Here is a 25,215-nt window from a genome sequence, read left to right on the forward strand (position 1 = left end):
TACTTTTCATGCAATTGCATTGAAAAGAAGAGGAAAAAAGCAATAAAAAAACTCCCAAAATATTAAAAATCAGAAGTTTACCATGTATAAGTGCCTGGCTTTTTGTTTTAAACCTTTCTATGTCTAGTGCTCTTTTTGCTGTAAAACAGAATCATAGGACACCATGGGTAGGTAAAAAGAGAAAAAATTGAAATTAAAAAAAAAATCGACAAGAATCTCAATATTTCTTCTTTGCAGTATTTTTGGGGAGTAAATTTTGGTACATTATTTGTTTTGGTGGGAAGTGGGGAGGAGAGCTGGAGGATTCCAAATTGCCAACGCTTGGAATGCCATAATTCCAGGGGAATATGGGAAGGGAATTGGAGGAGTCCAAATTCCCAGTGCCCAGAAGGCCATGATTCCATGGGAATTTCTAAGGGGAACTGGAGAATTCTAAATTCCCAATGCCCGGACCGCTGTAATTCCACAGTTTTGGTGGGAATCTGGGAATGGAACCTGGAGTGTTCTAAATTCTCACTGCCCATAATGCCATTATTCCATGGGAATTTGAGGGGGAAATTGGAGGGTTTGAAATTCCCAGTACCCTGAATGCTGTAATTCCATGGGAATTTGGGAGAGGAATTAGAAGATTCCAAATTCCCCATGCCTGGAAGGGTGTTATTCCATGGGAATTTGGGAGAGCATATGGATGATTTGAGATTCCTGACACCTGGAATGCCAGTATTTCATTGGAAATTGAGAGGAGAGCTGGAGATTTCTGAATTACTAATACCTGGAATGATGTTATTCCATGGGAATTCGGCAGTAATTTGAGAGAGTGTATGGGGAATTAGAAATTCCTGATACCCGGAATATTGTTATTCCTTGGGAATTTAATGGGAATTTAGGACAGCTTATGAAGGATTCTAAATTCCCGACACTCGAAATGCCATTATTCCATGGGAAATTGAGTGGGGAACTGGAGGATTCTAAATTCCTGAAACCTGGAATGCCATTATTCCATGGAAAATTGAGAGGGGAACTGGATGATTCTCAATTCCTGACCCCTGTATTGCTATTATTCCATGGGGATTTGGGTGCAGATCTGGAGGATTCCAAAGTCCTGAGGCCTGGATTTCTGTTATTCCCTCAGAATTTGGAGGGGAAGTGACGAATTCTAAATTCCCAATGCACAGAATACCATTATTCCATGGGATTTTGGGTGGGGAACTGAAGTATTTGAAATTCCCAACACCCAAAATGAGGTTATTCCATGGGAATTTGGGAGAGGAATTGGAGGATTCTAAATTTCAAGGGCCCAGAATGCTCTAATTTCATTGTTCTGGTGGGAACTTGTAAGGGGAACTGGAGGATACTAAATTCTGAACACCCGAATTGTCATTATTCCATGGCATAATGGCAATTTGGAGGGAAACTGGGAGTGGAACTGGAGAATTTGAAATCCCCAACACCTGAAATTTGGTTATTCCATGGGAACTTGAAGGGGGAACTGGAGAATTCTAAATTCCCAAAGACTAGAATGCTATCCTTCCAAGGTTTTGGTGGGAATTTGGGAGGGAAGCGGGAGGATTCTAAATTCTCAACACCTGGAATGCCGGTTTTGCATGGGAATTTGTGAGGGGAACTGGAAGGTTCAAAATTCCCAAAACTGGGAATGCTGTAATCACATGGGAATTAGTGTGGGGAATGAGAGTATCCTAAATTCCTGACACCCAGAATGCCATTATTCCTTGGGAAATTGGGAGGAGAACTGGAGGATTTCAAATTCACAAGACTTTGAATGCCATTATTTCCAGTGAATTTGTTGAGGGCATCTCAGGGATTCTAAATTCCTGATACCCGGAAGGAATACCTTTATTACATGGGAATTTGGGTCGGGAATATGTTAAATTCTTGACTCCAGGAATGATGCTATTCCATGGGAATTTGGTGGGATTTTGAGATGGCTTATGGGGGATTCTAAATTTTTTGATACCCAGAATGGCAGTATTCCATGAGAGTATGGGAGGGGAACTGGAGGGTTCAAGATTCCCAACACCCAAATTAACCATTATTCGATGGCAATTTGGGTGCAGAACTGGAGGATTCAAAATTCCCAACACTCGGAATGCCATTATTCCATGGGAAATTGGGAGGGGAACTGGAGGATTCTCAATTCCTGACGCCTGGAATTCTGTTATTCCTTGGGGATTTGCATGCAGAGCTGGAGGATTCCAAATTCCTAATGCCCAGAATTCTGTTATTCCCTGGGAATTTGGGAAGGGAAGTGGCAAATTCTAAATTCCCAATGCCCAGAATGCTGTAATTCCATGAGGTTTTGGGAGGGGAACAGGATGATTCCAAATTCCCCATGCCTGGATGGTTGTTATTCCATGGGAATTTGGGAGGGCATAGGTACGATTTGTAATTCCTGTTGTCTGGAATGCCATTATTCCAGTGGAATTTGGGAAGGGAACTGGAGGATTCAAAATTCCCAGCACCATGAATGCTATTATTCCAAGGGTTTTGTGGGAATTTAACAGGGCATATGGAGGATTCAAAAATCCTGACACCAGGAATGCAGCTATTCAATGGGAATTTGGGAGGGGAGCTGGAAAGTTCGAAACACCCAATGCCTGGAATGCTCTTATTCCATGGGTGTGGTGGGAATTTGGAAGAGGAACTGGAGTATTCAAAATTCGCAACACCTTAGATGTGATTATTCCATGGGAATTTCAGGGAGGATGATGAGGGTTGAATTTTTCCCTTTTTTTCAGTGGAATTTTTCCCATTGTTATGCTAAGTGTTTCAGGCTACACCCAAGCTCAGATAGCTAAGGTGACAGTTCCTCTTGCAGGCAGTGGGGAGAGGGGAAACATCGGAAAGGAGTGGTGGGGTAGGGGCCCGCCATCTCAGGCTCTCGTTCGCTCGCTGGTCTGGCTCGGAGAAGGACGGTCGCTAGAAACTCTGCTCTGCCTTCATGACAAGGGGGAGCTGCTTTTCTTGGCTGTGGGATCCCGGAATCTCCCTGCTCGGATGCTCCCTCTCTCCGCTGCATCTCCTGCTGAGTTCAACACATCCTTGTGGAGCATCGGGATCCGTGAGCAGCGTCTGCCCTCCGCTCTTCCCATGTGGGACACAGACGCCATTCACCGCAGCACCCCTCCAGACACGTGCGATCACCACATCTCCTCCCTGCTCACCAGGGGCTCACATGCAGCACCAGACCTGTAACTGGACCTCGGAGAAAAGTGTCAACACCCGAGAGAAGTGTTTGTTCGGTTTTCTGCTCTGGTGTTGTGGATCACAGAGTTACTGTTGTTGGGTTTCGTTTCCCTTGTTACATATATACATACATATCAGTAAAAACCTGTAATTCCTACCTCCATATCTTCGCCTAAGAGCCCTTTAATTTCAAAATCATAGTAAAGTGAAGGAGTGAGAAGTGTCCCTGCAATGCGGTGCTAATAGCAGCTTCCTTGCGGCGGGGGCGAGCTCCGGCCACAAGACATTCTCGTCCTGGCGATTCCTAACAGCAGAAGCAGCAGAGGCACAAACTGGATGACGAGAAGGGACAATGTAGAACACGTCTCTGTCCAGGCACATTATCGTGTGCAATACTTCCCTCCGGGTCTTCGGTCCTTGCGAAGCTCTATGTACTGCGAGCGCTGCTACTTGCAGCTGAGAAGGACCGTGGAGCTAGAGGCGAATTCGGAGAGCTCTTCGCTGCACTGCGCCGCTCGCAAGCGGCTTCGTTCTTCACCTTCTGCCGTCCGGAGAGAGCTGAACTCCGGCGGTCAGTTTCAGCTCTGCCCAACAGCGTGTTCTCAGTTCTGCGAGCAAGCACGCCCTCTTGCCTTGGCTCCGAGTGCAAAGTCCCGAGCGAGCACTCGACTCAGTGCAATGCACCCAGAAAGACGCTCTCGCTCGTCTTTCAAGGAGCGATTCCTAACAGCAGAAGCAGCAGAGGCACAAACTGGATGACGAGAAGGGACAATGTAGAACACGTCTCTGTCCTGGCACATTATCGTGTGCGATACTTCCCTCCGGGTCTTCGGTCCTTGCGAAGCTCTATGTACTGCGAGCGCTGCTGCTTGCAGCTGAGAAGGACCGTGGAGCTAGAGGCGAATTCGGAGAGCGCTAAGCACGAAGTCAAGAAGCGAGACGTGTCCCTGCAATGCGGTGCTAATAGCAGCTTCCTCGTGGCGGGGGCGAGCTCCGGCAACAAGACATTCTCGTCCTGGCAACGGATCTCTGTGAAGGGCGTAGGCGAAAAGCTTTCGTTTTCCATTCGAACTGCGAGAGAGGCAGACTGTTGCACGGAGCTCTGAGAACAAAGGTGCACGCCCTAGGCGGGCTTGGGCAGAAGCAGCGTTCTCTAGCTCTTGGCTGCCGGCGCACTTGTGGTTGTGTGGCGCCCTTGCAGCGGCTTCTGGCCGCCGGCAAGTGAAAGCGGCTCCACGCTTGGGCGAGGGTGGTGAACGGAGCGGCACTAGTCCCATGCTTGTGTGCACCACGTTACAGGCTACTAGGAGAGGAAGGTGGTTGACTCTCGCTTGCCTTCCCAAATGCCCTTAGTAGTCGGAAGGAGCAAGCTGAAGCACTGCTGCTTGTGCTGCTCCTTGGTTCCCTTGCAGCCCGCTGTGAAAGCTTTGGCGGTCACTTATATGCGCCGAGTTGCACACAGCACCACGGTAAGTGCCTCGGAGAAGGGAAATCCAGAGTGCAGCGAGGAGCTGGACGTGGCTTACGTGCAGTAAGGAGAAGGTGAACCTAGGCACTGCCTCTTCAATCTGGCCGCCTCTGCTCTGGTAGCAACTTTTGCAAGTCGGCAAAGGGAGCCGCGAGTATGTAGAACGGAGGGCAGCGAGACGCCGTGTGTTATGCGCGCTTTCAGGGCTGCTGCCAGGGGGCTACTTTGAGAACGCTTTTTTCTACCTCGCGTCCTTTTCGCTTCGCTCTAGCTGCATGGAGTACAGCACAGCGGAGAAGTGTGCCCCAGCTTTTGTCCTGGCGTGCAACGGCTGTGTGCTGCTTTTCCAAGCAGCAAGAGCACTGAGAAGTGAAAGCGATTGTGAAGGAGCTCTTCGGATGCTCGTGTGCTCTTCGCTGCATTGCGCCGCTCGCAAGCGGCTTCGTTCTTCGCCTTCTGCCGTCCGGAGAGAGCTGAACTCCAGCGGTCAGTTTCAGCTCTGCCCAACAGCGTGTTCTCAGTTCTGCGAGCAAGCACGCCCTCTTGCCTTGGCTCCGAGTGCAAAGTCCCGAGCGAGCACTCGACTCAGTGCAATGCACCCAGAAAGACGTTCTCGCTCGTCTTTCAAGGAGTGATTCCTAACAGCAGAAGCAGCAGAGGCACAAACTGGATGACGAGAAGGGACAATGTAGAACACGTCTCTGTCCTGGCACATTATCGTGTGCGATACTTCCCTCCGGGTCTTCGGTCCTTGCGAAGCTCTATGTACTGCGAGCGCTGCTACTTGCAGCTGAGAAGGACCGTGGAGCTAGCGGTGAATTCGGAGAGCTCTTCGCTGCACTGCGCCGCTCGCAAGCGGCTTCGTTCTTCACCTTCTGCCGTCCGGAGAGAGCTGAACTCCGGCGGTCAGTTGCAGCTCTGCCCAACAGCGTGTTCTCAGTTCTGCGGGCAAGCACGCCCTCTTGCCTTGGCTCCGAGTGCAAAGTCCCGAGCGAGCACTCGACTCAGTGCAATGCACCCAGAAAGACGCTCTCGATCGTCTTTCAAGGAGCGATTCCTACCAGCAGAAGCAGCAGAGGCACAAACTGGATGACGAGAAGGGACAATGTAGAACATGTCTCTGTCCTGGCACATTATCGTGCGTGATACTTCCCTCCGGGTCTTCGGTCCTTGCGAAGCTCTATGTACTGCGAGCGCTGCTACTTGCAGCTGAGAAGGACCGTGGAGCTAGAGGTGAATTCGGAGAGCGCTAAGCACGAAGTCAAGAAGCGAGACGTGTCCCTGCAATGCGGTGCTAATAGCAGCTTCCTCGCGGTGGGGGCGAGCTCCGGCCACAAAGCATTCTCGTCCTGGCAACGGATCTCTGTGAAGGGCGTAGGCGAAAAGCTTTCGTTTTCCATTCGAACTGCGAGAGAGGCAGACTGTTGCACGGAGCTCTGAGAACAAAGGTGCACGCCCTAGGCAGGCTTGGGCAGAAGCAGCGTTCTCTAGCTCTTGGCTGCCGGCGCACTTGTGGTTGTGTGGCGCCCTTGCAGCGGCTTCTGGCCGCCGGCAAGTGAAAGCGGCTCCACGCTTGGGCGAGGGCGGTGAACGAAGCGGCACTAGTCCCATGCTTGTGTGCACCACGTTACAGGCTACTAGGAGAGGAAGGTGGTTGACTCTCGCTTGCCTTCCCAAATGCCCTTAGCAGTCGGAAGGAGCAAGATGAAGCACTGCTGCTTGTGCTGCTCCTTGGTTCCCTTGCAGCCCGCTGTGAAAGCTTTGGCGGTCGCTTCTAGGCGCCGAGTTGCACACAGCACCACGGTAAGTGCCTCGGAGAAGGGAAATCCATAGTGCAGCGAGGAGCTGGACGTGGCTTACGTGCAGTAAGGAGAAGGTGAACCTAGGCACTGCCTCTTCAATCTGGCCGCCTCTGCTCTGGTAGCAACTTTTGCAAGTCGGCAAAGGGAGCCGCGAGTATGTAGAACGGAGGGCAGCGAGACGCCGTGTGTTATGCGCCCTTTCAAAGCTGCTGCCAGGGGGCTACTTTAAGAACGCTTTTTACTTCCTCGCGTCCTTCTCGCTTCGCTCTAGCTGCATGGAGTACAGCAGAGCGAAGGAGTGAGGACGGGCAATGCCCCAGCTTTTGCCCTGGCGTGCAACGGCTGTGTGCTGCTTTTCCAAGCAGCAAGAGCACTGAGAAGTGAAAGCGATTGTGAAGGAGCTCTTTGGCTGCTCGTGTGCTCTTCGCTGCACTGCGCCGCTCGCAAGCGGCTTCGTTCTTCGCCTTCTGCCGTCCGGCGAGAGCTGAACTCCGGCGGTCAGTTGCAGCTCTGCCCAACAGCGTGTTCTCAGTTCTGCGGGCAAGCACGCCCTCTTGCCTTGGCCCCGAGAGCAAAGTCCCGAGCGAGCACTCGACTCAGTGCAATGCACCCGGAAGGACGCTCTCGCTCCTCTTTCAAGGAGCGATTCCTAACAGCAGAAGCAGCAGAGGCACAAACTGGACGACGAGAAGGGACAATGTAGAACACGTCTCTGTCCTGGCACATTATCGTGCGTGATACTTCCCTCCGGGTCTTCGGTCCTTGCGAAGCTCTATGTACTGCGAGCGCTGCTACTTGCAGCTGAGAAGGACCGTGGAGCTAGCGGCGAATTCGGAGAGCGCTAAGCACGAAGTCAAGAAGCGAGACGTGTCCCTGCAATGCGGTGCTAATAGCATCTTCCTCGCGGTGGGGGCGAGCTCCGGCCACAAAGCATTCTCGTCCTGGCAACGGATCTCTGTGAAGGGCGTAGGCGAAAAGCTTTCGTTTTCCATTCGAACTGCGAGAGAGGCAGACTGTTGCACGGAGCTCTGAGAACAAAGGTGCACGCCCTAGGCGGGCTTGGGCAGAAGCAGCGTTCTCTAGCTCTTGGCTGCCGGCGCACTTGTGGTTGTGTGGCGCCCTTGCAGCGGCTTCTGGCCGCCGGCAAGTGAAAGCGGCTCCACGCTTGGGCGAGGGTGGTGAACGAAGCGGCACTAGTCCCATGCTTGTGTGCACCACGTTACAGGCTACTAGGAGAGGAAGGTGGTTGACTCTCGCTTGCCTTCCCAAATGCCCTTAGTAGTCGGAAGGAGCAAGCTGAAGCACTGCTGCTTGTGCTGCTCCTTGGTTCCCTTGCAGCCCGCTGTGAAAGCTTTGGCGGTCACTTATATGCGCCGAGTTGCACACAGCACCACGGTAAGTGCCTCGGAGAAGGGAAATCCAGAGTGCAGCGAGGAGCTGGACGTGGCTTACGTGCAGTAAGGAGAAGGTGAACCTAGGCACTGCCTCTTCAATCTGGCCGCCTCTGCTCTGGTAGCAACTTTTGCAAGTCGGCAAAGGGAGCCGCGAGTATGTAGAACGGAGGGCAGCGAGACGCCGTGTGTTATGCGCGCTTTCAGGGCTGCTGCCAGGGGGCTACTTTGAGAACGCTTTTTTCTACCTCGCGTCCTTTTCGCTTCGCTCTAGCTGCATGGAGTACAGCACAGCGGAGAAGTGTGCCCCAGCTTTTGCCCTGGCTTGCAACGGCTGTGTGCTGCTTTTCCAAGCAGCAAGAGCACTGAGAAGTGAAAGCGATTGTGAAGGAGCTCTTCGGATGCTCGTGTGCTCTTCGCTGCATTGCGCCGCTCGCAAGCGGCTTCGTTCTTCGCCTTCTGCCGTCCGGCGAGAGCTGAATTCCAGCGGTCAGTTTCAGCTCTGCCCAACAGCGTGTTCTCAGTTCTGCGAGCAAGCACGCCCTCTTGCCTTGGCTCCGAGTGCAAAGTCCCGAGCGAGCACTCGACTCAGTGCAATGCACCCAGAAAGACGTTCTCGCTCGTCTTTCAAGGAGTGATTCCTAACAGCAGAAGCAGCAGAGGCACAAACTGGATGACGAGAAGGGACAATGTAGAACACGTCTCTGTCCTGGCACATTATCGTGCGCGATACTTCCCTCCGGGTCTTCGGTCCTTGCGAAGCTCTATGTACTGCGAGCGCTGCTACTTGCAGCTGAGAAGGACCGTGGAGCTAGAGGCGAATTCGGAGAGCGCTAAGCACGAAGTCAAGAAGCGAGACGTGTCCCTGCAATGCGGTGCTAATAGCATCTTCCTCGCGGCGGGGGCGAGCTCCGGCCACAAAGCATTCTCGTCCTGGCAACGGATCTCTGTGAAGGGCGTAGGCGAAAAGCTTTCGTTTTCCATTCGAACTGCGAGAGAGGCAGACTGTTGCACGGAGCTCTGAGAACAAAGGTGCACGCCCTAGGCAGGCTTGGGCAGAAGCAGCGTTCTCTAGCTCTTGGCTGCCGGCGCACTTGTGGTTGTGTGGCGCCCTTGCAGCGGCTTCTGGCCGCCGGCAAGTGAAAGCGGCTCCACGCTTGGGCGAGGGCGGTGAACGAAGCGGCACTAGTCCCATGCTTGTGTGCACCACGTTACAGGCTACTAGGAGAGGAAGGTGGTTGACTCTCGCTTGCCTTTCCAAGTGCCCTTAGCAGTCGGAAGGAGCAAGCTGAAGCACTGCTGCTTGTGCTGCTCCTTGGTTCCCTTGCAGCCCGCTGTGAAAGCATTGGCGGTCGCTTCTAGGCGCCGAGTTGCACACAGCACCACGGTAAGTGCCTCGGAGAAGGGAAATCCAGAGTGCAGCGAGGAGCTGGACGTGGCTTACGTGCAGTAAGGAGAAGGTGAACCTAGGCACTGCCTCTTCAATCTGGCCGCCTCTGCTCTGGTAGCAACTTTTGCAAGTCGGCAAAGGGAGCCGCGAGTATGTAGAACGGAGGGCAGCGAGACGCCGTGTGTTATGCGCGCTTTCAGGGCTGCTGCCAGGGGCTACTTTGAGAACGCTTTTTTCTACCTCGCGTCCTTTTCGCTTCGCTCTAGCTGCATGGAGTACAGCACAGCGAAGAAGCGAGGACGGGCACTGCCCCAGCTTTTGCCCTGGCGTGCAACGGCTGTGTGCTGCTTTTCCAAGCAGCAAGAGCACTGAGAAGTGAAAGCGATTGTGAAGGAGCTCTTCGGATGCTCGTGTGCTCTTCGCTGCATTGCGCCGCTCGCAAGCGGCTTCGTTCTTCGCCTTCTGCCGTCCGGAGAGAGCTGAACTCCAGCGGTCAGTTTCAGCTCTGCCCAACAGCGTGTTCTCAGTTCTGCGAGCAAGCACGCCTTCTTGCCTTGGCTCCGAGTGCAAAGTCCCGAGCGAGCACTCGACTCAGTGCAATGCACCCAGAAAGACGTTCTCGCTCGTCTTTCAAGGAGCGATTCCTAACAGCAGAAGCAGCAGAGGCACAAACTGGACGACGAGAAGGGACAATGTAGAACACGTCTCTGTCCTGGCACATTATCGTGTGCGATACTTCCCTCCGGGTCTTCGGTCCTTGCGAAGCTCTATGTATTGCGAGCGCTACTACTTGCAGCTGAGAAGGACCGTGGAGCTAGCGGCGAATTCGGAGAGCTCTTCGCTGCACTGCGCCGCTCGCAAGCGGCTTCGTTCTTTGCCTTCTGCCGTCCGGAGAGAGCTGAACTCCAGCGGTCCGTTGCAGCTCTGCCCAACAGCGTGTTCTCAGTTCTGCGAGCAAGCACGCCTTCTTGCCTTGGCTCCGAGTGCAAAGTCCCGAGCGAGCACTCGACTCAGTGCAATGCACCCAGAAAGACACTCTCGCTCGTCTTTCATGGAGCGATTCCTACCAGCAGAAGCAGCAGAGGCACAAACTGGATGACGAGAAGGGACAATGTAGAACACGTCTCTGTCCTGGCACATTATCGTGCGCGATACTTCCCTCCGGGTCTTCGGTCCTTGCGAAGCTCTATGTACTGCGAGCGCTGCTACTTGCAGCTGAGAAGGACCGTGGAGCTAGAGGCGAATTCGGAGAGCTCTTCGCTGCATTGCGCCGCTCGCAAGCGGCTTCGTTCTTCGCCTTCTGCCGTCCGGAGAGAGCTGAACTCCAGCGATCAGTTTCAGCTCTGCCCAACAGCGTGTTCTCAGTTCTGCGGGCAAGCACGCCCTCTTGCCTTGCCTCCGAGTGCAAAGTCCCGAGCGAGCACTCGACTCAGTGCAATGCACCCAGAAAGACGTTCTCGCTCGTCTTTCAAGGAGCGATTCCTAACAGCAGAAGCAGCAGAGGCACAAACTGGACGACGAGAAGGGACAATGTAGAACACGTCTCTGTCCTGGCACATTATCGTGTGCGATACTTCCCTCCGGGTCTTCGGTCCTTGCGAAGCTCTATGTATTGCGAGCGCTACTACTTGCAGCTGAGAAGGACCGTGGAGCTAGCGGCGAATTCGGAGAGCTCTTCGCTGCACTGCGCCGCTCGCAAGCGGCTTCGTTCTTCGCCTTCTGCCGTCCGGAGAGAGCTGAACTCCAGCGGTCAGTTGCAGCTCTGCCCAAAAGCGTGTTCTCAGTTTTGAGGGCAAGCACGCCCTCTTGCCTTGCCTCCGAGTGCAAAGTCCCGAGCGAGCACTCGACTCAGTGCAAAGCCCCCAGAAAGACGCTCTCGCTCGTCTTTCAAGGAGCGATTCCTAACAGCAGAAGCAGCAGAGGCACAAACTGGACGACGAGAAGGGACAATGTAGAACACGTCTCTGTCCTGGCACATTATCGTGTGCGATACTTCCCTCCGGGTCTTCGGTCCTTGCGAAGCTCTATGTATTGCGAGCGCTACTACTTGCAGCTGAGAAGGACCGTGGAGCTAGCGGCGAATTCGGAGAGCTCTTCGCTGCACTGCGCCGCTCGCAAGCGGCTTCGTTCTTTGCCTTCTGCCGTCCGGAGAGAGCTGAACTCCAGCGGTCCGTTGCAGCTCTGCCCAACAGCGTGTTCTCAGTTCTGCGAGCAAGCACGCCTTCTTGCCTTGGCTCCGAGTGCAAAGTCCCGAGCGAGCACTCGACTCAGTGCAATGCACCCAGAAAGACACTCTCGCTCGTCTTTCATGGAGCGATTCCTACCAGCAGAAGCAGCAGAGGCACAAACTGGATGACGAGAAGGGACAATGTAGAACACGTCTCTGTCCTGGCACATTATCGTGCGCGATACTTCCCTCCGGGTCTTCGGTCCTTGCGAAGCTCTATGTACTGCGAGCGCTGCTACTTGCAGCTGAGAAGGACCGTGGAGCTAGAGGCGAATTCGGAGAGCTCTTCGCTGCATTGCGCCGCTCGCAAGCGGCTTCGTTCTTCGCCTTCTGCCGTCCGGAGAGAGCTGAACTCCAGCGATCAGTTTCAGCTCTGCCCAACAGCGTGTTCTCAGTTCTGCGGGCAAGCACGCCCTCTTGCCTTGGCTCCGAGTGCAAAGTCCCGAGCGAGCACTCGACTCAGTGCAATGCACCCAGAAAGACGTTCTCGCTCGTCTTTCAAGGAGCGATTCCTAACAGCAGAAGCAGCAGAGGCACAAACTGGACGACGAGAAGGGACAATGTAGAACACGTCTCTGTCCTGGCACATTATCGTGTGCGATACTTCCCTCCGGGTCTTCGGTCCTTGCGAAGCTCTATGTATTGCGAGCGCTACTACTTGCAGCTGAGAAGGACCGTGGAGCTAGCGGCGAATTCGGAGAGCTCTTCGCTGCACTGCGCCGCTCGCAAGCGGCTTCGTTCTTCGCCTTCTGCCGTCCGGAGAGAGCTGAACTCCAGCGGTCAGTTTCAGCTCTGCCCAAAAGCGTGTTCTCAGTTTTGAGGGCAAGCACGCCCTCTTGCCTTGCCTCCGAGTGCAAAGTCCCGAGCGAGCACTCGACTCAGTGCAAAGCCCCCAGAAAGACGCTCTCGCTCGTCTTTCAAGGAGCGATTCCTAACAGCAGAAGCAGCAGAGGCACAAACTGGACGACGAGAAGGGACAATGTAGAACACGTCTCTGTCCTGGCACATTATCGTGCGCGATACTTCCCTCCGGGTCTTCGGTCCTTGCGAAGCTCTATGTACTGCGAGCGCTGCTACTTGCAGCTGAGAAGGACCGTGGAGCTAGAGGCGAATTCGGAGAGCGCTAAGCACGAAGTCAAGAAGCGAGACGTGTCCCTGCAATGCGGTGCTAATAGCATCTTCCTCGCGGCGGGGGCGAGCTCCGGCCACAAAGCATTCTCGTCCTGGCAACGGATCTCTGTGAAGGGCGTAGGCAAAAAGCTTTCGTTTTCCATTCGAACTGCGAGAGAGGCAGACTGTTGCACGGAGCTCTGAGAACAAAGGTGCACGCCCTAGGCAGGCTTGGGCAGAAGCAGCGTTCTCTAGCTCTTGGCTGCCGGCGCACTTGTGGTTGTGTGGCGCCCTTGCAGCGGCTTCTGGCCGCCGGCAAGTGAAAGCGGCTCCACGCTTGGGCGAGGGCGGTGAACGAAGCGGCACTAGTCCCATGCTTGTGTGCACCACGTTACAGGCTACTAGGAGAGGAAGGTGGTTGACTCTCGCTTGCCTTCCCAAATGCCCTTAGCAGTCGGAAGGAGCAAGATGAAGCACTGCTGCTTGTGCTGCTCCTTGGTTCCCTTGCAGCCCGCTGTGAAAGCTTTGGCGGTCGCTTCTAGGCGCCGAGTTGCACACAGCACCACGGTAAGTGCCTCGGAGAAGGGAAATCCATAGTGCAGCGAGGAGCTGGACGTGGCTTACGTGCAGTAAGGAGAAGGTGAACCTAGGCACTGCCTCTTCAATCTGGCCGCCTCTGCTCTGGTAGCAACTTTTGCAAGTCGGCAAAGGGAGCCGCGAGTATGTAGAACGGAGGGCAGCGAGACGCCGTGTGTTATGCGCCCTTTCAAAGCTGCTGCCAGGGGGCTACTTTAAGAACGCTTTTTTCTTCCTCGCGTCCTTCTCGCTTCGCTCTAGCTGCATGGAGTACAGCAGAGCGAAGGAGTGAGGACGGGCAATGCCCCAGCTTTTGCCCTGGCGTGCAACGGCTGTGTGCTGCTTTTCCAAGCAGCAAGAGCACTGAGAAGTGAAAGCGATTGTGAAGGAGCTCTTTGGCTGCTCGTGTGCTCTTCGCTGCACTGCGCCGCTCGCAAGCGGCTTCGTTCTTCGCCTTCTGCCGTCCGGCGAGAGCTGAACTCCGGCGGTCAGTTGCAGCTCTGCCCAACAGCGTGTTCTCAGTTCTGCGGGCAAGCACGCCCTCTTGCCTTGGCCCCGAGAGCAAAGTCCCGAGCGAGCACTCGACTCAGTGCAATGCACCCGGAAGGACGCTCTCGCTCCTCTTTCAAGGAGCGATTCCTAACAGCAGAAGCAGCAGAGGCACAAACTGGACGACGAGAAGGGACAATGTAGAACACGTCTCTGTCCTGGCACATTATCGTGCGTGATACTTCCCTCCGGGTCTTCGGTCCTTGCGAAGCTCTATGTACTGCGAGCGCTGCTACTTGCAGCTGAGAAGGACCGTGGAGCTAGCGGCGAATTCGGAGAGCGCTAAGCACGAAGTCAAGAAGCGAGACGTGTCCCTGCAATGCGGTGCTAATAGCATCTTCCTCGCGGTGGGGGCGAGCTCCGGCCACAAAGCATTCTCGTCCTGGCAACGGATCTCTGTGAAGGGCGTAGGCGAAAAGCTTTCGTTTTCCATTCGAACTGCGAGAGAGGCAGACTGTTGCACGGAGCTCTGAGAACAAAGGTGCACGCCCTAGGCGGGCTTGGGCAGAAGCAGCGTTCTCTAGCTCTTGGCTGCCGGCGCACTTGTGGTTGTGTGGCGCCCTTGCAGCGGCTTCTGGCCGCCGGCAAGTGAAAGCGGCTCCACGCTTGGGCGAGGGTGGTGAACGAAGCGGCACTAGTCCCATGCTTGTGTGCACCACGTTACAGGCTACTAGGAGAGGAAGGTGGTTGACTCTCGCTTGCCTTCCCAAATGCCCTTAGTAGTCGGAAGGAGCAAGTTGAAGCACTGCTGCTTGTGCTGCTCCTTGGTTCCCTTGCAGCCCGCTGTGAAAGCTTTGGCGGTCACTTATATGCGCCGAGTTGCACACAGCACCACGGTAAGTGCCTCGGAGAAGGGAAATCCAGAGTGCAGCGAGGAGCTGGACGTGGCTTACGTGCAGTAAGGAGAAGGTGAACCTAGGCACTGCCTCTTCAATCTGGCCGCCTCTGCTCTGGTAGCAACTTTTGCAAGTCGGCAAAGGGAGCCGCGAGTATGTAGAACGGAGGGCAGCGAGACGCCGTGTGTTATGCGCGCTTTCAGGGCTGCTGCCAGGGGGCTACTTTGAGAACGCTTTTTTCTACCTCGCGTCCTTTTCGCTTCGCTCTAGCTGCATGGAGTACAGCACAGCGGAGAAGTGTGCCCCAGCTTTTGCCCTGGCTTGCAACGGCTGTGTGCTGCTTTTCCAAGCAGCAAGAGCACTGAGAAGTGAAAGCGATTGTGAAGGAGCTCTTCGGATGCTCGTGTGCTCTTCGCTGCATTGCGCCGCTCGCAAGCGGCTTCGTTCTTCGCCTTCTGCCGTCCGGCGAGAGCTGAATTCCAGCGGTCAGTTTCAGCTCTGCCCAACAGCGTGTTCTCAGTTCTGCGAGCAAGCACGCCCTCTTGCCTTGGCTCCGAGTGCAAAGTCCCGAGCGAGCACTCGACTCAGTGCAATGCACCCAGAAAGACGTTCTCGCTCGTCTTTCAAGGAGTGATTCCTAACAGCAGAAGCAGCAGAGGCACAAACTGGATGACGAGAAGGGACAATGTAGAACACGTCTCTGTCCTGGCACATTATCGTGCGCGATACTTCCCTCCGGGTCTTCGGTCCTTGCGAAGCTCTATGTACTGCGAGCGCTGCTACTTGCAGCTGAGAAGGACCGTGGAGCTAGAGGCGAATTCGGAGAGCTCTTCGCTGCACTGCGCCGCTCGCAAGCGGCTTCGTTCTTCGCCTTCTGCCGTCCGGAGAGAGCTGAACTCCAGCGGTCCGTTGCAGCTCTGCCCAACAGCGTGTTCTCAGTTCTGCGAGCAAGCACGCCCTCTTGCCTTGGCTCCGAGTGCAAAGTCCCGAGCGAGCACTCGACTCAGTGCAAAGCCCCCAGAAAGACGCTCTCGCTCGTCTTTCAAGGAGCGATTCCTAACAGCAGAAGCAGCAGAGGCACAAACTGGACGACGAGAAGGGACAATGTAGAACACGTCTCTGTCCTGGCACATTATCGTGTGCGATACTTCCCTCCGGGTCTTCGGTCCTTGCGAAGCTCTATGTACTGCGAGCGCTGCTACTTGCAGCTGAGAAGGACCGTGGAGCTAGAGGCGAATTCGGAGAGCGCTAAGCACGAAGTCAAGAAGCGAGACGTGTCCCTGCAATGCGGTGCTAATAGCATCTTCCTCGCGGCGGGGGCGAGCTCCGGCCACAAAGCATTCTCGTCCTGGCAACGGATCTCTGTGAAGGGCGTAGGCGAAAAGCTTTCGTTTCCATTCGAACTGCGAGAGAGGCAGACTGTTGCACGGAGCTCTGAGAACAAAGGTGCACGCCCTAGGCAGGCTTGGGCAGAAGCAGCGTTCTCTAGCTCTTGGCTGCCGGCGCACTTGTGGTTGTGTGGCGCCCTTGCAGCGGCTTCTGGCCGCCGGCAAGTGAAAGCGGCTCCACGCTTGGGCGAGGGCGGTGAACGAAGCGGCACTAGTCCCATGCTTGTGTGCACCACGTTACAGGCTACTAGGAGAGGAAGGTGGTTGACTCTCGCTTGCCTTTCCAAGTGCCCTTAGCAGTCGGAAGGAGCAAGCTGAAGCACTGCTGCTTGTGCTGCTCCTTGGTTCCCTTGCAGCCCGCTGTGAAAGCATTGGCGGTCGCTTCTAGGCGCCGAGTTGCACACAGCACCACGGTAAGTGCCTCGGAGAAGGGAAATCCAGAGTGCAGCGAGGAGCTGGACGTGGCTTACGTGCAGTAAGGAGAAGGTGAACCTAGGCACTGCCTCTTCAATCTGGCCGCCTCTGCTCTGGTAGCAACTTTTGCAAGTCGGCAAAGGGAGCCGCGAGTATGTAGAACGGAGGGCAGCGAGACGCCGTGTGTTATGCGCGCTTTCAGGGCTGCTGCCAGGGGGCTACTTTGAGAACGCTTTTTTCTACCTCGCGTCCTTTTCGCTTCGCTCTAGCTGCATGGAGTACAGCACAGCGAAGAAGCGAGGACGGGCACTGCCCCAGCTTTTGCCCTGGCGTGCAACGGCTGTGTGCTGCTTTTCCAAGCAGCAAGAGCACTGAGAAGTGAAAGCGATTGTGAAGGAGCTCTTCGGATGCTCGTGTGCTCTTCGCTGCATTGCGCCGCTCGCAAGCGGCTTCGTTCTTCGCCTTCTGCCGTCCGGAGAGAGCTGAACTCCAGCGGTCAGTTTCAGCTCTGCCCAACAGCGTGTTCTCAGTTCTGCGAGCAAGCACGCCTTCTTGCCTTGGCTCCGAGTGCAAAGTCCCGAGCGAGCACTCGACTCAGTGCAATGCACCCAGAAAGACGTTCTCGCTCGTCTTTCAAGGAGCGATTCCTAACAGCAGAAGCAGCAGAGGCACAAACTGGACGACGAGAAGGGACAATGTAGAACACGTCTCTGTCCTGGCACATTATCGTGTGCGATACTTCCCTCCGGGTCTTCGGTCCTTGCGAAGCTCTATGTATTGCGAGCGCTACTACTTGCAGCTGAGAAGGACCGTGGAGCTAGCGGCGAATTCGGAGAGCTCTTCGCTGCACTGCGCCGCTCGCAAGCGGCTTCGTTCTTTGCCTTCTGCCGTCCGGAGAGAGCTGAACTCCAGCGGTCCGTTGCAGCTCTGCCCAACAGCGTGTTCTCAGTTCTGCGAGCAAGCACGCCTTCTTGCCTTGGCTCCGAGTGCAAAGTCCCGAGCGAGCACTCGACTCAGTGCAATGCACCCAGAAAGACACTCTCGCTCGTCTTTCATGGAGCGATTCCTACCAGCAGAAGCAGCAGAGGCACAAACTGGATGACGAGAAGGGACAATGTAGAACACGTCTCTGTCCTGGCACATTATCGTGCGCGATACTTCCCTCCGGGTCTTCGGTCCTTGCGAAGCTCTATGTACTGCGAGCGCTGCTACTTGCAGCTGAGAAGGACCGTGGAGCTAGAGGCGAATTCGGAGAGCTCTTCGCTGCATTGCGCCGCTCGCAAGCGGCTTCGTTCTTCGCCTTCTGCCGTCCGGAGAGAGCTGAACTCCAGCGATCAGTTTCAGCTCTGCCCAACAGCGTGTTCTCAGTTCTGCGGGCAAGCACGCCCTCTTGCCTTGCCTCCGAGTGCAAAGTCCCGAGCGAGCACTCGACTCAGTGCAATGCACCCAGAAAGACGTTCTCGCTCGTCTTTCAAGGAGCGATTCCTAACAGCAGAAGCAGCAGAGGCACAAACTGGACGACGAGAAGGGACAATGTAGAACACGTCTCTGTCCTGGCACATTATCGTGTGCGATACTTCCCTCCGGGTCTTCGGTCCTTGCGAAGCTCTATGTATTGCGAGCGCTACTACTTGCAGCTGAGAAGGACCGTGGAGCTAGCGGCGAATTCGGAGAGCTCTTCGCTGCACTGCGCCGCTCGCAAGCGGCTTCGTTCTTCGCCTTTTGCCGTCCGGAGAGAGCTGAACTCCAGCGGTCAGTTGCAGCTCTGCCCAAAAGCGTGTTCTCAGTTTTGAGGGCAAGCACGCCCTCTTGCCTTGCCTCCGAGTGCAAAGTCCCGAGCGAGCACTCGACTCAGTGCAAAGCCCCCAGAAAGACGCTCTCGCTCGTCTTTCAAGGAGCGATTCCTAACAGCAGAAGCAGCAGAGGCACAAACTGGACGACGAGAAGGGACAATGTAGAACACGTCTCTGTCCTGGCACATTATCGTGTGCGATACTTCCCTCCGGGTCTTCGGTCCTTGCGAAGCTCTATGTATTGCGAGCGCTACTACTTGCAGCTGAGAAGGACCGTGGAGCTAGCGGCGAATTCGGAGAGCTCTTCGCTGCACTGCGCCGCTCGCAAGCGGCTTCGTTCTTTGCCTTCTGCCGTCCGGAGAGAGCTGAACTCCAGCGGTCCGTTGCAGCTCTGCCCAACAGCGTGTTCTCAGTTCTGCGAGCAAGCACGCCTTCTTGCCTTGGCTCCGAGTGCAAAGTCCCGAGCGAGCACTCGACTCAGTGCAATGCACCCAGAAAGACACTCTCGCTCGTCTTTCATGGAGCGATTCCTACCAGCAGAAGCAGCAGAGGCACAAACTGGATGACGAGAAGGGACAATGTAGAACACGTCTCTGTCCTGGCACATTATCGTGCGCGATACTTCCCTCCGGGTCTTCGGTCCTTGCGAAGCTCTATGTACTGCGAGCGCTGCTACTTGCAGCTGAGAAGGACCGTGGAGCTAGAGGCGAATTCGGAGAGCTCTTCGCTGCATTGCGCCGCTCGCAAGCGGCTTCGTTCTTCGCCTTCTGCCGTCCGGAGAGAGCTGAACTCCAGCGATCAGTTTCAGCTCTGCCCAACAGCGTGTTCTCAGTTCTGCGGGCAAGCACGCCCTCTTGCCTTGGCTCCGAGTGCAAAGTCCCGAGCGAGCACTCGACTCAGTGCAATGCACCCAGAAAGACGTTCTCGCTCGTCTTTCAAGGAGCGATTCCTAACAGCAGAAGCAGCAGAGGCACAAACTGGACGACGAGAAGGTACAATGTAGAACACGTCTCTGTCCTGGCACATTATCGTGTGCGATACTTCCCTCCGGGTCTTCGGTCCTTGCGAAGCTCTATGTATTGCGAGCGCTACTACTTGCAGCTGAGAAGGACCGTGGAGCTAGCGGCGAATTCGGAGAGCTCTTCGCTGCACTGCGCCGCTCGCAAGCGGCTTCGTTCTTCGCCTTCTGCCGTCCGAGAGAGCTGAACTCCAGCGGTCAGTTTCAGCTCTGCCCAAAAGCGTGTTCTCAGTTTTGAGGGCAAGCACGCCCTCTTGCCTTGCCTCCGAGTGCAAAGTCCCGAGCGAGCACTCGACTCAGTGCAAAGCCCCCAGAAAGACGCTCTCGCTCGTCTTTCAAGGAGCGATTCCTAACAGCAGAAGCAGCAGAGGCACAAACTGGACGACGAGAAGGGACAATGTAGAACACGTCTCTGTCCTGGCACATTATCGTGCGCGATACTTCCCTCCGGGTCTTCGGTCCTTGCGAAGCTCTATGTACTGCGAGCGCTGCTACTTGCAGCTGAGAAGGACCGTGGAGCTAGAGGCGAATTCGGAGAGCGCTAAGCACGAAGTCAAGAAGCGAGACGTGTCCCTGCAATGCGGTGCTAATAGCATCTTCCTCGCGGCGGGGGCGAGCTCCGGCCACAAAGCATTCTCGTCCTGGCAACGGATCTCTGTGAAGGGCGTAGGCAAAAAGCTTTCGTTTTCCATTCGAACTGCGAGAGAGGCAGACTGTTGCACGGAGCTCTGAGAACAAAGGTGCACGCCCTAGGCAGGCTTGGGCAGAAGCAGCGTTCTCTAGCTCTTGGCTGCCGGCGCACTTGTGGTTGTGTGGCGCCCTTGCAGCGGCTTCTGGCCGCCGGCAAGTGAAAGCGGCTCCACGCTTGGGCGAGGGCGGTGAACGAAGCGGCACTAGTCCCATGCTTGTGTGCACCACGTTACAGGCTACTAGGAGAGGAAGGTGGTTGACTCTCGCTTGCCTTCCCAAATGCCCTTAGCAGTCGGAAGGAGCAAGATGAAGCACTGCTGCTTGTGCTGCTCCTTGGTTCCCTTGCAGCCGCTGTGAAAGCTTTGGCGGTCGCTTCTAGGCGCCGAGTTGCACACAGCACCACGGTAAGTGCCTCGGAGAAGGGAAATCCATAGTGCAGCGAGGAGCTGGACGTGGCTTACGTGCAGTAAGGAGAAGGTGAACCTAGGCACTGCCTCTTCAATCTGGCCGCCTCTGCTCTGGTAGCAACTTTTGCAAGTCGGCAAAGGGAGCCGCGAGTATGTAGAACGGAGGGCAGCGAGACGCCGTGTGTTATGCGCCCTTTCAAAGCTGCTGCCAGGGGGCTACTTTAAGAACGCTTTTTTCTTCCTCGCGTCCTTCTCGCTTCGCTCTAGCTGCATGGAGTACAGCAGAGCGAAGGAGTGAGGACGGGCAATGCCCCAGCTTTTGCCCTGGCGTGCAACGGCTGTGTGCTGCTTTTCCAAGCAGCAAGAGCACTGAGAAGTGAAAGCGATTGTGAAGGAGCTCTTTGGCTGCTCGTGTGCTCTTCGCTGCACTGCGCCGCTCGCAAGCGGCTTCGTTCTTCGCCTTCTGCCGTCCGGCGAGAGCTGAACTCCGGCGGTCAGTTGCAGCTCTGCCCAACAGCGTGTTCTCAGTTCTGCGGGCAAGCACGCCCTCTTGCCTTGGCCCCGAGAGCAAAGTCCCGAGCGAGCACTCGACTCAGTGCAATGCACCCGGAAGGACGCTCTCGCTCCTCTTTCAAGGAGCGATTCCTAACAGCAGAAGCAGCAGAGGCACAAACTGGACGACGAGAAGGGACAATGTAGAACACGTCTCTGTCCTGGCACATTATCGTGCGTGATACTTCCCTCCGGGTCTTCGGTCCTTGCGAAGCTCTATGTACTGCGAGCGCTGCTACTTGCAGCTGAGAAGGACCGTGGAGCTAGCGGCGAATTCGGAGAGCGCTAAGCACGAAGTCAAGAAGCGAGACGTGTCCCTGCAATGCGGTGCTAATAGCATCTTCCTCGCGGTGGGGGCGAGCTCCGGCCACAAAGCATTCTCGTCCTGGCAACGGATCTCTGTGAAGGGCGTAGGCGAAAAGCTTTCGTTTTCCATTCGAACTGCGAGAGAGGCAGACTGTTGCACGGAGCTCTGAGAACAAAGGTGCACGCCCTAGGCGGGCTTGGGCAGAAGCAGCGTTCTCTAGCTCTTGGCTGCCGGCGCACTTGTGGTTGTGTGGCGCCCTTGCAGCGGCTTCTGGCCGCCGGCAAGTGAAAGCGGCTCCACGCTTGGGCGAGGGTGGTGAACGAAGCGGCACTAGTCCCATGCTTGTGTGCACCACGTTACAGGCTACTAGGAGAGGAAGGTGGTTGACTCTCGCTTGCCTTCCCAAATGCCCTTAGTAGTCGGAAGGAGCAAGCTGAAGCACTGCTGCTTGTGCTGCTCCTTGGTTCCCTTGCAGCCCGCTGTGAAAGCTTTGGCGGTCACTTATATGCGCCGAGTTGCACACAGCACCACGGTAAGTGCCTCGGAGAAGGGAAATCCAGAGTGCAGCGAGGAGCTGGACGTGGCTTACGTGCAGTAAGGAGAAGGTGAACCTAGGCACTGCCTCTTCAATCTGGCCGCCTCTGCTCTGGTAGCAACTTTTGCAAGTCGGCAAAGGGAGCCGCGAGTATGTAGAACGGAGGGCAGCGAGACGCCGTGTGTTATGCGCGCTTTCAGGGCTGCTGCCAGGGGGCTACTTTGAGAACGCTTTTTTCTACCTCGCGTCCTTTTCGCTTCGCTCTAGCTGCATGGAGTACAGCACAGCGGAGAAGTGTGCCCCAGCTTTTGCCCTGGCTTGCAACGGCTGTGTGCTGCTTTTCCAAGCAGCAAGAGCACTGAGAAGTGAAAGCGATTGTGAAGGAGCTCTTCGGATGCTCGTGTGCTCTTCGCTGCATTGCGCCGCTCGCAAGCGGCTTCGTTCTTCGCCTTCTGCCGTCCGGCGAGAGCTGAATTCCAGCGGTCAGTTTCAGCTCTGCCCAACAGCGTGTTCTCAGTTCTGCGAGCAAGCACGCCCTCTTGCCTTGGCTCCGAGTGCAAAGTCCCGAGCGAGCACTCGACTCAGTGCAATGCACCCAGAAAGACGTTCTCGCTCGTCTTTCAAGGAGTGATTCCTAACAGCAGAAGCAGCAGAGGCACAAACTGGATGACGAGAAGGGACAATGTAGAACACGTCTCTGTCCTGGCACATTATCGTGCGCGATACTTCCCTCCGGGTCTTCGGTCCTTGCGAAGCTCTATGTACTGCGAGCGCTGCTACTTGCAGCTGAGAAGGACCGTGGAGCTAGAGGCGAATTCGGAGAGCTCTTCGCTGCACTGCGCCGCTCGCAAGCGGCTTCGTTCTTCGCCTTCTGCCGTCCGGAGAGAGCTGAACTCCAGCGGTCCGTTGCAGCTCTGCCCAACAGCGTGTTCTCAGTTCTGCGAGCAAGCACGCCCTCTTGCCTTGGCTCCGAGTGCAAAGTCCCGAGCGAGCACTCGACTCAGTGCAAAGCCCCCAGAAAGACGCTCTCGCTCGTCTTTCAAGGAGCGATTCCTAACAGCAGAAGCAGCAGAGGCACAAACTGGACGACGAGAAGGGACAATGTAGAACACGTCTCTGTCCTGGCACATTATCGTGTGCGATACTTCCCTCCGGGTCTTCGGTCCTTGCGAAGCTCTATGTACTGCGAGCGCTGCTACTTGCAGCTGAGAAGGACCGTGGAGCTAGAGGCGAATTCGGAGAGCGCTAAGCACGAAGTCAAGAAGCGAGACGTGTCCCTGCAATGCGGTGCTAATAGCATCTTCCTCGCGGCGGGGGCGAGCTCCGGCCACAAAGCATTCTCGTCCTGGCAACGGATCTCTGTGAAGGGCGTAGGCGAAAAGCTTTCGTTTTCCATTCGAACTGCGAGAGAGGCAGACTGTTGCACGGAGCTCTGAGAACAAAGGTGCACGCCCTAGGCAGGCTTGGGCAGAAGCAGCGTTCTCTAGCTCTTGGCTGCCGGCGCACTTGTGGTTGTGTGGCGCCCTTGCAGCGGCTTCTGGCCGCCGGCAAGTGAAAGCGGCTCCACGCTTGGGCGAGGGCGGTGAACGAAGCGGCACTAGTCCCATGCTTGTGTGCACCACGTTACAGGCTACTAGGAGAGGAAGGTGGTTGACTCTCGCTTGCCTTTCCAAGTGCCCTTAGCAGTCGGAAGGAGCAAGCTGAAGCACTGCTGCTTGTGCTGCTCCTTGGTTCCCTTGCAGCCCGCTGTGAAAGCATTGGCGGTCGCTTCTAGGCGCCGAGTTGCACACAGCACCACGGTAAGTGCCTCGGAGAAGGGAAATCCAGAGTGCAGCGAGGAGCTGGACGTGGCTTACGTGCAGTAAGGAGAAGGTGAACCTAGGCACTGCCTCTTCAATCTGGCCGCCTCTGCTCTGGTAGCAACTTTTGCAAGTCGGCAAAGGGAGCCGCGAGTATGTAGAACGGAGGGCAGCGAGACGCCGTGTGTTATGCGCGCTTTCAGGGCTGCTGCCAGGGGGCTACTTTGAGAACGCTTTTTTCTACCTCGCGTCCTTTTCGCTTCGCTCTAGCTGCATGGAGTACAGCACAGCGAAGAAGCGAGGACGGGCACTGCCCCAGCTTTTGCCCTGGCGTGCAACGGCTGTGTGCTGCTTTTCCAAGCAGCAAGAGCACTGAGAAGTGAAAGCGATTGTGAAGGAGCTCTTCGGATGCTCGTGTGCTCTTCGCTGCATTGCGTCGCTCGCAAGCGGCTTCGTTCTTCGCCTTCTGCCGTCCGGAGAGAGCTGAACTCCAGCGGTCAGTTTCAGCTCTGCCCAACAGCGTGTTCTCAGTTCTGCGAGCAAGCACGCCTTCTTGCCTTGGCTCCGAGTGCAAAGTCCCGAGCGAGCACTCGACTCAGTGCAATGCACCCAGAAAGACGTTCTCGCTCGTCTTTCAAGGAGCGATTCCTAACAGCAGAAGCAGCAGAGGCACAAACTGGACGACGAGAAGGGACAATGTAGAACACGTCTCTGTCCTGGCACATTATCGTGTGCGATACTTCCCTCCGGGTCTTCGGTCCTTGCGAAGCTCTATGTATTGCGAGCGCTACTACTTGCAGCTGAGAAGGACCGTGGAGCTAGCGGCGAATTCGGAGAGCTCTTCGCTGCACTGCGCCGCTCGCAAGCGGCTTCGTTCTTTGCCTTCTGCCGTCCGGAGAGAGCTGAACTCCAGCGGTCCGTTGCAGCTCTGCCCAACAGCGTGTTCTCAGTTCTGCGAGCAAGCACGCCTTCTTGCCTTGGCTCCGAGTGCAAAGTCCCGAGCGAGCACTCGACTCAGTGCAATGCACCCAGAAAGACACTCTCGCTCGTCTTTCATGGAGCGATTCCTACCAGCAGAAGCAGCAGAGGCACAAACTGGATGACGAGAAGGGACAATGTAGAACACGTCTCTGTCCTGGCACATTATCGTGCGCGATACTTCCCTCCGGGTCTTCGGTCCTTGCGAAGCTCTATGTACTGCGAGCGCTGCTACTTGCAGCTGAGAAGGACCGTGGAGCTAGAGGCGAATTCGGAGAGCTCTTCGCTGCATTGCGCCGCTCGCAAGCGGCTTCGTTCTTCGCCTTCTGCCGTCCGGAGAGAGCTGAACTCCAGCGATCAGTTTCAGCTCTGCCCAACAGCGTGTTCTCAGTTCTGCGGGCAAGCACGCCCTCTTGCCTTGCCTCCGAGTGCAAAGTCCCGAGCGAGCACTCGACTCAGTGCAATGCACCCAGAAAGACGTTCTCGCTCGTCTTTCAAGGAGCGATTCCTAACAGCAGAAGCAGCAGAGGCACAAACTGGACGACGAGAAGGGACAATGTAGAACACGTCTCTGTCCTGGCACATTATCGTGTGCGATACTTCCCTCCGGGTCTTCGGGCCTTGCGAAGCTCTATGTATTGCGAGCGCTACTACTTGCAGCTGAGAAGGACCGTGGAGCTAGCGGCGAATTCGGAGAGCTCTTCGCTGCACTGCGCCGCTCGCAAGCGGCTTCGTTCTTCGCCTTCTGCCGTCCGGAGAGAGCTGAACTCCAGCGGTCAGT

Source organism: Sturnus vulgaris, chromosome 9, assembly GCF_052056855.1.
Source record: "Sturnus vulgaris isolate bStuVul1 chromosome 9, bStuVul1.hap1, whole genome shotgun sequence".
NCBI classification, from domain to species: domain Eukaryota; kingdom Metazoa; phylum Chordata; class Aves; order Passeriformes; family Sturnidae; genus Sturnus; species Sturnus vulgaris.